Genomic DNA, 10,770 nt, shown 5'->3' with positions numbered 1-10,770 from the left:
GTAGGGCAGAGGTCCCCAACCACCGGGTCGCGACCCACTACCGGGCCGTGGAAGAATTGCTACCGGGTCGCAAGAAGGTTCTGGGAAAAAATGTGTATAGATATGACACTCTGTTATTTATTTATTTATGTTAATGATTGTTCTAATTATTGTGTATTTTCTTTGTATGCGATTGATATGGAGTAGCTATGTCAAAAACCCTTCACGGCATTGTCATTCTCTGTGCTTTAAACATTTTTTTTCTTGCTTATCCGCAAAACAATAGTCCAATCTGTGACTCAAAAAAACCACATTATAATGCGTTGAACCACTATATAATGCTATTATAATACTATATAATAACACTCCAAAAAGTGAGTAAATGATGACAGAATTTTTTTTTTTTTAGGTGAACTATCCCTAAAGTCATAGTTAATACTGAAAAATTCATACACTGCTTAAGAGAATCATCTGAGTCAAAGTTGATACTTTAATGAAAGTGCAACCTCTGGGCAATATAATTTCTTTCTAGGTTAGAAACAGAGCAGCCCAGATGAATTCACTGAGATGTTCCTCTGGTGCGTTATCATAGAAATAGAAAATGTATTTCACACTTGACCCACACGTTAAACAGTTAGACCATCAGTGCGATCAAATAATGATCCAGGAGGACTCCACAGATATGGCCGCCCAATAGAGGCCTTGTTCCCCAGTGCAGAGCGTCTTCACGAGGCAAAACGGGCCCTTCCGCCTCGGCTTCTGACGGAATTTTAATCTTTCTCCGTAAGCTTCACACGACCACATCAAGACTTAAGAGCCGGCAAGAAAAAAACCCCCGCCCTCTGCCTGTATTAAAGGACAGCACTTTGAATGTCATTTGACAATTTCCTTTTAATTAGAACTAATTTACAGAAAGATGCCCACCAGCTAATCTTTACAGGATAATTAGCTTCTATTTTCTTTACTTTTAATTAAAAAGTGGAAAAGATTTAGCTGATCCATAAATAATTGTTCTTTTGAAATGTTCATCAGACTTCACACTTCTCTTTGGCATGAGTAATATTTAGATCTTATCTTGGATTCTGTCTCCTTAGAGTTAGAGCAGCGATTTTTTTTTGTATTATTATTTTTATCTGGGGTATTAAGAAGTGGAACTATCAATAATAGAAATAGGAACCAGAGGCAAATTAGAATTGAATTAATGAGGAATTTATTGCTTAAAAAACTGCCGCCTCTTTCTTGCTGGAGTGAAATTGGAATCGCGGGTATATCCGTTTCAGAAATTGTTCCTTGATGGAGAAACATTGTTTTATCTCCAAGTATTTAAGACTCCAATCACTTTCCTCTGAAAGCGCCTCATTTATTTCCTTGATATAAAATGGTCTTGATTTAAAACTAAAGCGCTGAGAGCTCTAGAGCGTTCATTCTCATTTACCTCCGAAGACAACAGCTTTTAGTTGGTGACAGAAATAATGTCCTAACCAGGAACGAGACAACAACAACATGTATTTTCACAATGAAAGAGAAAATGCTGGACCTGTCAGCCAGTCAGAACATATTTGATGATTAATGTTACAGTTATATGGACCAGAATTTTGAACCGCAAAACTTTAAAAAATCCGATTTCAAATTCAAATAGCGAAAAGATATTTGAATGATTTAGTATACAGTATTTAAAGTGCCATTTACATCCCATTTTTTCTGGTGTATTTTCTTCACAACCTAATATATACCATAACGTAGTATATTTTGATAGTAGATTTTCAGAAAAAATGGGAGAGGACTTGCTTTTATCCATTGAAAATGTATTTGGATTGTGAAAAATGAGTGTTACATACAACAGTTGAGCCAACTGGTTGGAGACAAGGGACTGAAAAGTCAGAGGAAAATTGTTGCGTATATGAAGGAAGACAAAGATTATGAAGACAAGCGTTTCTTTTACTTAGAATATTGTCCACCAATAAATTGTTTGCAATAAGACCAAAAATGTTGATTTAAATAGTAAAATGTGTCATTTTTTAAACATTTTTATTCTGCTGTTACTAGTTCTTTATAATGCATTTTATCTTTAAAACAGAAGCCCAAAAGTGCAACATTCTGTTCGCCCTTATTTGTTGCGAGGCTGAAGTGATTTTGCGTGATTAAAGTGTAGTGTGACCTCACCTCAGGCTCAGAAATCCAGTGCAGAAGGCCGTTCACTTGTAAATGTCTCTCTCTGGAGCTCACTGGAGTTGATGTGGAGCAATCGGAGAGAGTGTTTCTGAAAGACGGCCCAGTCCAAATTGGGACAGAGCACAGGAGCTAATGAGAACTCACACCTGAGCTTCAGAGAGCAGGGTCTCCGTGATTGGTGTTGAACATTTGGAGGACGACCCTCAGCCTTTAATAGGTGTGTGGCACTGCCAGTTGGGTGCAAAGAGAGAGAGAGAAAAGTAGAGGCTCTGAGATTCTGGCATCTGTTGAAGCCCGTCAGCTCGCTCAGAAACGCCTCCAGCATTTTAATGGCCTTGTCAAATGCCAGTCCTGTTTTTAAGCCACTCCAATTCCGGTCTACTAGATGCTGAACACAGGATGTCTCACTTTCATGTGCACACAATCCAGTAAGTCTGCAAGCTCAACAGCTCAGAGAGCCTTTGCTGTTTGTTAGCATGTACATGTGTGATTTTTCACAGTGATTATGAAACGCTCTGTTCTGATATGATCTTTATGGACTTTAGCTGCTGTAGTAATTGAATCTTTTAATCATGGATCTGTGAGTTTAAATACATTAAACATGCAACCCAGAAAACATGACCTAATTAAGATCTAACCAGATGTTTTGGCCTCATTAACCATGAATATATTCAGATGTTTAGCTTTGAAAAACACTATATCATTATTTATTTAAAAAAATAATTTAAACTCAAGGAAAAGTTTTCCATGGGCATGTAAATTCTGATTTTCAGGCTTGGATTTTTAAGATTGTATTAATTTCCGTAATGTTTTTAGAAATTATTACATATATAAACATTCAGACAAAACGGACTTTTTAAAAATATGAATATTATATATTCTGTATATCATAAAACCAATTATTCGCAGTAGTCATTCTCAGAAATATTAACTTTCTGAGTGCAATTTCCATTAATTAAAAAAAACAAAAACATTTTGAGCTTTTGTGGTCAAAAGCTGTGGACACTGATTCTTTAATTTAAAATAAAAACTCACCTAGGCCTATATTATTTTTTTATATATATTGTTCAGAGGTTGCACTTTAATGTCATTAGTTATATTTCATTCCAGTATCAACTTTGTCTCATGTTTCTCCTTACATTTTTGAAGAGAAATACAAAAAGACAAAAAAAAATTGTATAAGAGAATAGAGCTATAAAATTAATTTCCATAGCACAATACACTTATTTTGGTCTTGGAATAATTTAATAGGAAATTATTTGAGTTCATTTTCATCTCTGTGGTATCTTGATAAATCTGAGCACAATTTGAGACATTGTTGAGATCTCTTCTCAAACTCTAAAGATGACAGATCACTTTTTGTCGGGAGAAATATCCGAAAATGTCTCCATTTGGTGTACATTTATTCTCCTTTTAATCTCATTGATGTCTAGGATAAAAACATTCTGTGGTTATATTAGTTCACTCTCTATATGTTTTGATAAAGATGTTCTACCAGCTGCTTTTCAGTAGTAGTTCAATCAAAATATGACGCAAATCTTGCATGTGTGAATCTAATGGAGGTTAACCGAACAATTTAGCAGCTTCAGAAGAGTTGCGCTGAGACGTGTGTGTGTGTGTGTGTGTGTGTGTGTGTGTGTGTTTGTGTGTGTGTGTGTGTGCATGTACTTTCAAACAAGAATGTCCCAACACCACACCAGAATCTGTCTTTGGCCCACAAAAGGCAGGTTTCCGTCCAAGTCTGGCAGGGTTTGGGCCAGTCTGGATGTCCCTATAGGCCTTTATGCTGCATTATGTATTCGTGTTGGGTCTCAGGTGCTCTCTGTGTGTTTTATCCTCAGGCCAAGCTCGGTCCCGTTTTCAATGGCGCAGCCAGATGAAAAAACGACTGCTGTAGGTGCGAGCAGAATGATTTCCACGCTGCTGCGTGGATGCTGCTTTGTTCTATGCGATTCAATTACCTCTACCCTAATTAGGAGCCATAGAGAAGACCCAGACTGTGATGGGACTCCACACTGTGGCTCCTGCTGATAAAGTGTGCTATCACCATCAGAGGCCCCAGACTAGCCCCGGCCCGCCTCCAAACGCGTGCACTGCTGGCCAATCCCCAACACCGACCCGTTTGTTTTGAAGTTTAGAATTCAATTTCAAAATAATTTAATTTTTCTCCTCTTACTTGTTAAGGCTCGTCAGGGTTAGCCAGAGTTTAGATTTGAAGTGCAGTGACACGTTATGAATGATCAATTTAGCAATGACTTTTTGATTCGCGGCTTCCGTTGCGCATATTTCCAGCACGTGTCTTGTTTAGAGACAGCGAGCAGACGTATATCTTTGCATCTCTGGGCTGATGTTTATCTCGCAGAGGTCGCTGGGTGAACAGAGGATCATGTGAATGTGAGGTAGCGCTGTGCTATATTAGTATACACTGCTGCAGCTTGAGTTGTGGAGTTTTATGATGACATTTTAAAGCAGGGATTCCCAAACTTTTTTGTCAGCCGAATACCTTGGACCTAAAATATTTACTTGAAGTACCCCTAAGATTTTAAGTTAACCCATATTTCTTAGGGCTCTATATTATCAAAACTTTGCTGAAAAAAAAAAACTGTTGTGTACAACCTGATAGATGCCTTCTGTCATGAGTTTTATAGTTTAGGTTTGTTTTAGTAAGTAAAAGACATTTTAGTATAATTGTAAAAATGTCCACCTTCAGGTTGTGGTACACGTCTTTTTTTGAAATATCCTCTGATTTTTATAAAGTCAACGTCGGAATAACTTTTATGTTATTGGTAATATTTCAAGATGAACACAACTGAAGGAGTTTAGGTTTGATTATCCAATCCATATGTCATTTTTTAGAAAAATCATGTTTAAATGTCAGTCATATCAAATATGATAATTAATTATTAATAATAATTCATTACATTTATATAGCGCTTTACATTGTCAGGGGGTATCTCCTCATACTACTCCTAATGTATGATACATTACTCTTTTGAGGAATGTTTATTTCTTTCAATAATTATTGTATTGCATTGCATTAAATGTTTTAGATATACAGTACAAGATATCGAGTGACCTGATATTTATTTTTCCTTCTTAAGTATATTCAGCTCCATATTCTCCTATAAAGCCCGGTGTATCAAGTTTGATACTCAACAAAAAAACATATGGCAAAAAATAAAAAATACAAAAAATCACCAAATATTCAATAATCTATTTTATTTTATTTTATTTTTTATCAACTCACAAACCCTAGTTTGGGAAACTCTGTCTTACAGTTCACCCAAAAATGAAAATACTGTCAAAATTTCTTCCATAGCACACAAAAGCAGATGTTTAGAAGAATGTTCAAGCAGCTCTTTTTCATACAGTGAAAGTGAATGGTGACCAGGGGCTTTCAAGCTCAAAAAAGGACCATAAAAGTAGTCCATATGACCTTAAGCTCTATATTTCAAGTCCCTTAGATGAGGGTGAATGAATGATGAATTGTCATGTTTGGGCTTGCTATGCCCTGCAACATGCGCTGAATATGTTGCATTCATAAATAGTAGTTCTTCAAATGTTTTGCCTATGCAGTAAATTTAATTCACTGTAGTATTTGTGCTTTTATCCAACAGTTCTGTCAGACACACACATACATATACACACATACATATACATACACACATACACTTAAACATATACACATACATACACATACTCACACATATACACACACACACATACACATACACACACATACATATACACACATACACATACACACATATCTAAACTTATACTTAGCCTCCAACTCACACACTGGCGAGTAAAATCTGAGAATTTATTAGCAATTGGCTAATATTAGACATCATTTAGTCGCCAGAGTGAAGATTTAGTCGCATATGCGAGTGATTTACTCTCAATGTAGAGGGTTGGCATATGACTGACACAGAGACAAATTTCTGTTAGCTTAACTACACAGATCAATTTTCCACCGCTAGCTGAAAGGCTGCAGTTCGTCAATAGACCATCAAAAAGCGTTTTGTGTAAAATGGATCACAAAGCCTGCGGTTTTCACATGATTTTCATTTTCTCAGATTTTTCATCTAACGAGAGTCTCTCTATCTCGTAATATATCTGGTCTCATTGATTTTCTCTCTCGGGTTCAAGCGGTTCTCTGATGGTGTCAGAGGGCGGCGTCTGGCGCATTTGGCCCCTCCGAGCATCTGCAAACCGCAGCCAGCATTCAGCCGTCAGGAGATTGATTGTGACAGACTTTTAAACAGTACACAACTAAATATAGCGGGCTACAGCACTATCAGAAAATGAGCTAGGAGTGCGGGCCTAGTCGTTTAGAAAGTCATTATTCTTATCGTTTGCTGTCTCTGAAATTATTTCAGGTCTCTTCATGCAATGAATGCAGTATAATAAGCCCAAACATGTGCAAAGGGCTTGAACTTTGGTAATCGAAGCAGGTCGGTGAAGTAGCCTTTTAAAACATGACTTCGATGCAAGGATCCAATGGATTTGAAGTGAGCGTTCAGACTGTTGTGACACATTTCATGAATCTGTTAAATGTCTTTCTTGTGAATGGTAATCATACAGTATCCTAAAACTTATATTTCTCAGAGATCTGACCCTTAAACATGACTTTTACCGATGTATCCTTATGGAATCGGCTTTGATTCAGACAAAGTAAATCACATTTTTTGATATTTGCGATGAAACCAGGGCATTCGGTTATTACCTCAAGGTTTGGATAGATACCAGCATATGATTCCAGTCTCTCATACCATGTAATAATACTAAATTGAGATATCAGTATTTTAATTTGTCACTCATTAGTGATGAATCGTAATTTTTTCTCATTAATGCATTAAAAAACAATCTGTAACTGCAGGTCTGATAATTCATTTTAATGACAATTGTTGCAAAATATATGCGGAACTGCATAAAAAATAGGTTTTCACATTTGTTGAGCTTTAATTGTAATTAAATTGTCCCATACAATGAGTGCAAATGAGTGAATTTACTCTGATTTATAACCAATTACAGTTATAATGTGAAGTTAGTTAGTACTGAACTGAAATAAAGAAATGTATACTTTTATTCAGCAAGGATGCATAAAATTGATTAAAAGTGACAGTAAAGACATTTATAATGTTACAAAAGATATCTATTTAAAAAAATTCTTTTGAATTTTCTGTTCATCAAAGAAAAGAAAATCTATCACAGTTTCCACAAAAATATGAAGCATCACAATGGTTTTCAACATCGATAATAAGAATATATGTTTATTCAGCACCAAATCAGCGTATTAGAATGATTTCTGAAGGATCATGTGACACTGAAGACTGGAGTAATGATGCTGAAAATTCAGCTTTGCACCACAGGAATAAATGACAGTTTTAATAGAAAACAGATATTTTAAGTTGCAATAACATTTCACAATATTGCTGCTTTCACTGCATTTTCAATCAAATAAATGCAGCCTTGGTGAGCATAAGAGACTTCTTTCGAAAACATTCAAAAAATCTTACCAAAAAACTTTTGAATGGTAGTATATAATTTTTACACTTTTTTTGTATTTCTAGAGTCATTTAAAGACATTTAAAGCTGTGGGTGATGGTTTTTCAGGACACCTCCCCCTCAGCTTTTGTTTGAATAGTGTTTTCAGAAGCCCTTCTCCCAGTTGCTCCTCATCCTCTCAGAGAGAAGTGTCAGGCCTCAGCGGTTCAGAGTGGCTAATATCGCTCTGCCCATCTGCTTTTAGCATATTGAGATGTATTGAGAGAACGCGAGGCGCCGCTTCCCTCCGTGAGCCGGTGAAAGGCCTGAGTGCGATTAGATCATAAAACTGTAGCCTAATTTAAACGCTGGCTCTCCAGCACTTCACACCGTGTCTATTAGAGATCTGTGCGCTAAGTCTTTTCATGTAGCATGAGTCCTGCAGATGTAGCGCACTATAAAGGAGTCATTTAGCAGTCTTAATGAACAGAGACGGCCGTTTGGGAAGATCAGGCAGTGCTCGACGGTGCTCTGTGCAGGAACAAAGGGCTCTTCACCGAATGTATTGCTTTATTAAAGTGAGTGCCTCGACTGTTACACACGTGAAGTGGTGTACTTAGGATGTCAGCTTCCCTAACTTGAGAATATATGGGAATTTTGACGTGCAAAAGGTCATTTGTGCTTATTATGATGGTTTGATATAGAAACTGTAAGCTACATTTTTTTTTACATTTCCTGTGTTTTTGTTGTTTTTTTTGCCATTTTGAATGGTTGCAAAAGTGTGGCTGCCAAGATGTTCTGAGTGGTTGTTAGCATATTGCTATACAGTTGCTATGTTGTTCTGGGTAGTTGCATTGCTAGGTATTATTATAATGTATTTTTGAAAAATGTCTAACCTTAAGTATGATCGATAGATGGTACAAGTAGTATGTGCTGTATAATGCTGAGATACACTACTATTTTTTTTTTATATTTTTGAAAGTCAAAATGTAATTTATTCTTCTGATGGTATTTTTCACAATTTTTTAAATAGATAGTTCAAAATGTTTGAATTTGAAATCGTTTGTAACAAATGTATTTACTGTAACATTTGATCACTTTAATGCAACCTTTAAAGGTATTAATTTATTTATTTCAAGTGAAAAAAAAAACCCTTTGAAAGGAAGTGTATACAAAAAAAGTATTGAAATAAATATTTATTTGACATTTTTAGGGTGGAGTTGCAGAGAAAAAAATAATTCAAATGTGTTCTGACCTTTTTTTCCACCCCTATACAATTTTAGGTGGAAGCAATTCCACCAATGCCCTTGATTGTAGCAAAATCATAATATGCAAATACCCCCACAAAAAAAAAAAGTACAGCTACAAGCTAAAGTCAAGAAATCATTTAGATTTAAAGAAATAACATTGCATAGAGCAGAGAAAAAAATTAATCATTGGGAAAAAATGTGTCCTTTAAGATTTCACCGGTGTATTACCTGGAGGCATGAAATGTAAATGGAAAATCAACATTGTATCCTGTGATAAGGCGGACAAATTAATAAAGGCATTTTCCGTCCTCCGCTCCTGCTGACGCTGGTGTTAAAAGTCAGTAGGTCGTGCGAGAGGAACTTTTCTCGCAGATGAAGAGGGTTTCACAGGTTTGACATCGGCTGAGAAGCGGCAGCGCTCCACACGTGCAGCAGCGGTCATGAGGATACTCAGTCAAGTGGGCCACAGGAAACACTTTCCTGAGGAGAGATTATGTTATGAATACTAGTGTACAGCATACGGTGCAGCATGTACTGAATGCTGCCTACTATTTCACAAAAATATTATAGGAAACAGTATGAAACAGTACTGAACAGTATATTCAGTATGCAGCAATGCTGCTACATTGTTGCATGTGCAATTCAGGGAATGCCAGCCAGTTGTCATCTAGGAAATAATCATGATTATTTTGCATTTCATGTATTTGTACATGAATATAATAGTTTTGTGAAAAAAAAAAAGACGTCATTTGGTGGTCTGATCAAATAATTAGTCTAATAAAATACAGTATTGCTTTCAGTTCAGTTAGCAGGTCAAATTGAGTGTATTGCATTGTGGAATACAGTTTGCAAGTATAAAATTTAGTGTACAAACTGCATTCTGGAAAACTACTTTTAGTAGCGTGGTACTATTTCATTTTGAGCATATAGGCATTGTTTGATGTAGAAAAATTAGTGCAAATGCAGGTTTGTATAGCGACATTCTGTGGCTTTGTTTCAAAACCTAGTAAGCTGCCTTTCTAGTAAGAATCCTAACTTCTGTAAGTAGAACCTCAGCAGTGACTTGGATTTGTACTGTGTGTGTCAAAGGAATAGTGGTTAAAGTGTTCGTTCACCCAAAAATGAAAATTCTGTCAATAATTACTCACCCTCATGTCGTTTCAAACCCGTAAGACCTTCGTTCATCTTCGGAACACAAATTAAGATATTTTTGATAAAATCTGAGAGCTCTCTGACCCTCTGTAGACAGTAATGCAACTGCAATGTTCCCAGTTCCAGAAACATAGCAAGGACATCGGTAAAATAATCCATGTGACGTCAGTGGTTCAACCGTAATTTTACGAAGCTATGAGAATTTATTTTTTTGCGCAAAGAAAACAGTAATAACATGATTTATTCAACAATTCTTCTCCCAGAGTTACCGTCTGCCGCCATTTTGGAGAGTACTAGGGCTGTCAAAATGGCTGAAAAACTACATTCGAATTTTGTACTTAAATATTATCAAAATTCAAATTATATTTGAATTTAAAATGCATAATTTCAGTTAGGGTGAAGAAAAGCGTTTGGCTTCTCTCCTGAGGCCACAAGAGGGCGCATCATTCAAAGCATAATATAACATGACCATCTGCGAAAAAAAGTGCATAATGTTTAAAATAATGTTTATAAACCAATTATAATTAAGTTGTTTAAACAACTATAAACAAAACAGCATCATGTATGTATGCATAGTTTAATACAAAGGGCGGAAAGCCAATCACACAGTACATTTTCATTTAAAAACATGAGATGCAGTGGGATGGGGAAAAACCCGCCATAAAGTCTCGATATATGTTTTTTCAAAGTTAAACTTGCATTAATTTTACATGGCTTTCTAAACATG

General features: G+C 36.1%; 1 protein-coding gene across 1 annotated transcript in view; it reads left to right on the top strand.

The window, feature by feature from the left end:
• LOC107666743 (zinc finger protein ZFPM2-like) overlaps positions 1-10,770 on the top strand; it is a 184,956-nt gene that overhangs the window by 38,202 nt on the left and 135,984 nt on the right. The window lies entirely within an intron of this gene.

The sequence above is a fragment of the Sinocyclocheilus anshuiensis genome, unplaced genomic scaffold (assembly GCF_001515605.1).
Source record: "Sinocyclocheilus anshuiensis isolate Anshui unplaced genomic scaffold, SAMN03320099.WGS_v1.1 scaffold267, whole genome shotgun sequence".
In the NCBI taxonomy this organism is placed as follows: Eukaryota; Metazoa; Chordata; class Actinopteri; order Cypriniformes; family Cyprinidae; genus Sinocyclocheilus; species Sinocyclocheilus anshuiensis.
Note: the sequence above shows the minus strand (reverse complement) of the source record. Positions and strands in the feature narration are given on the sequence as shown.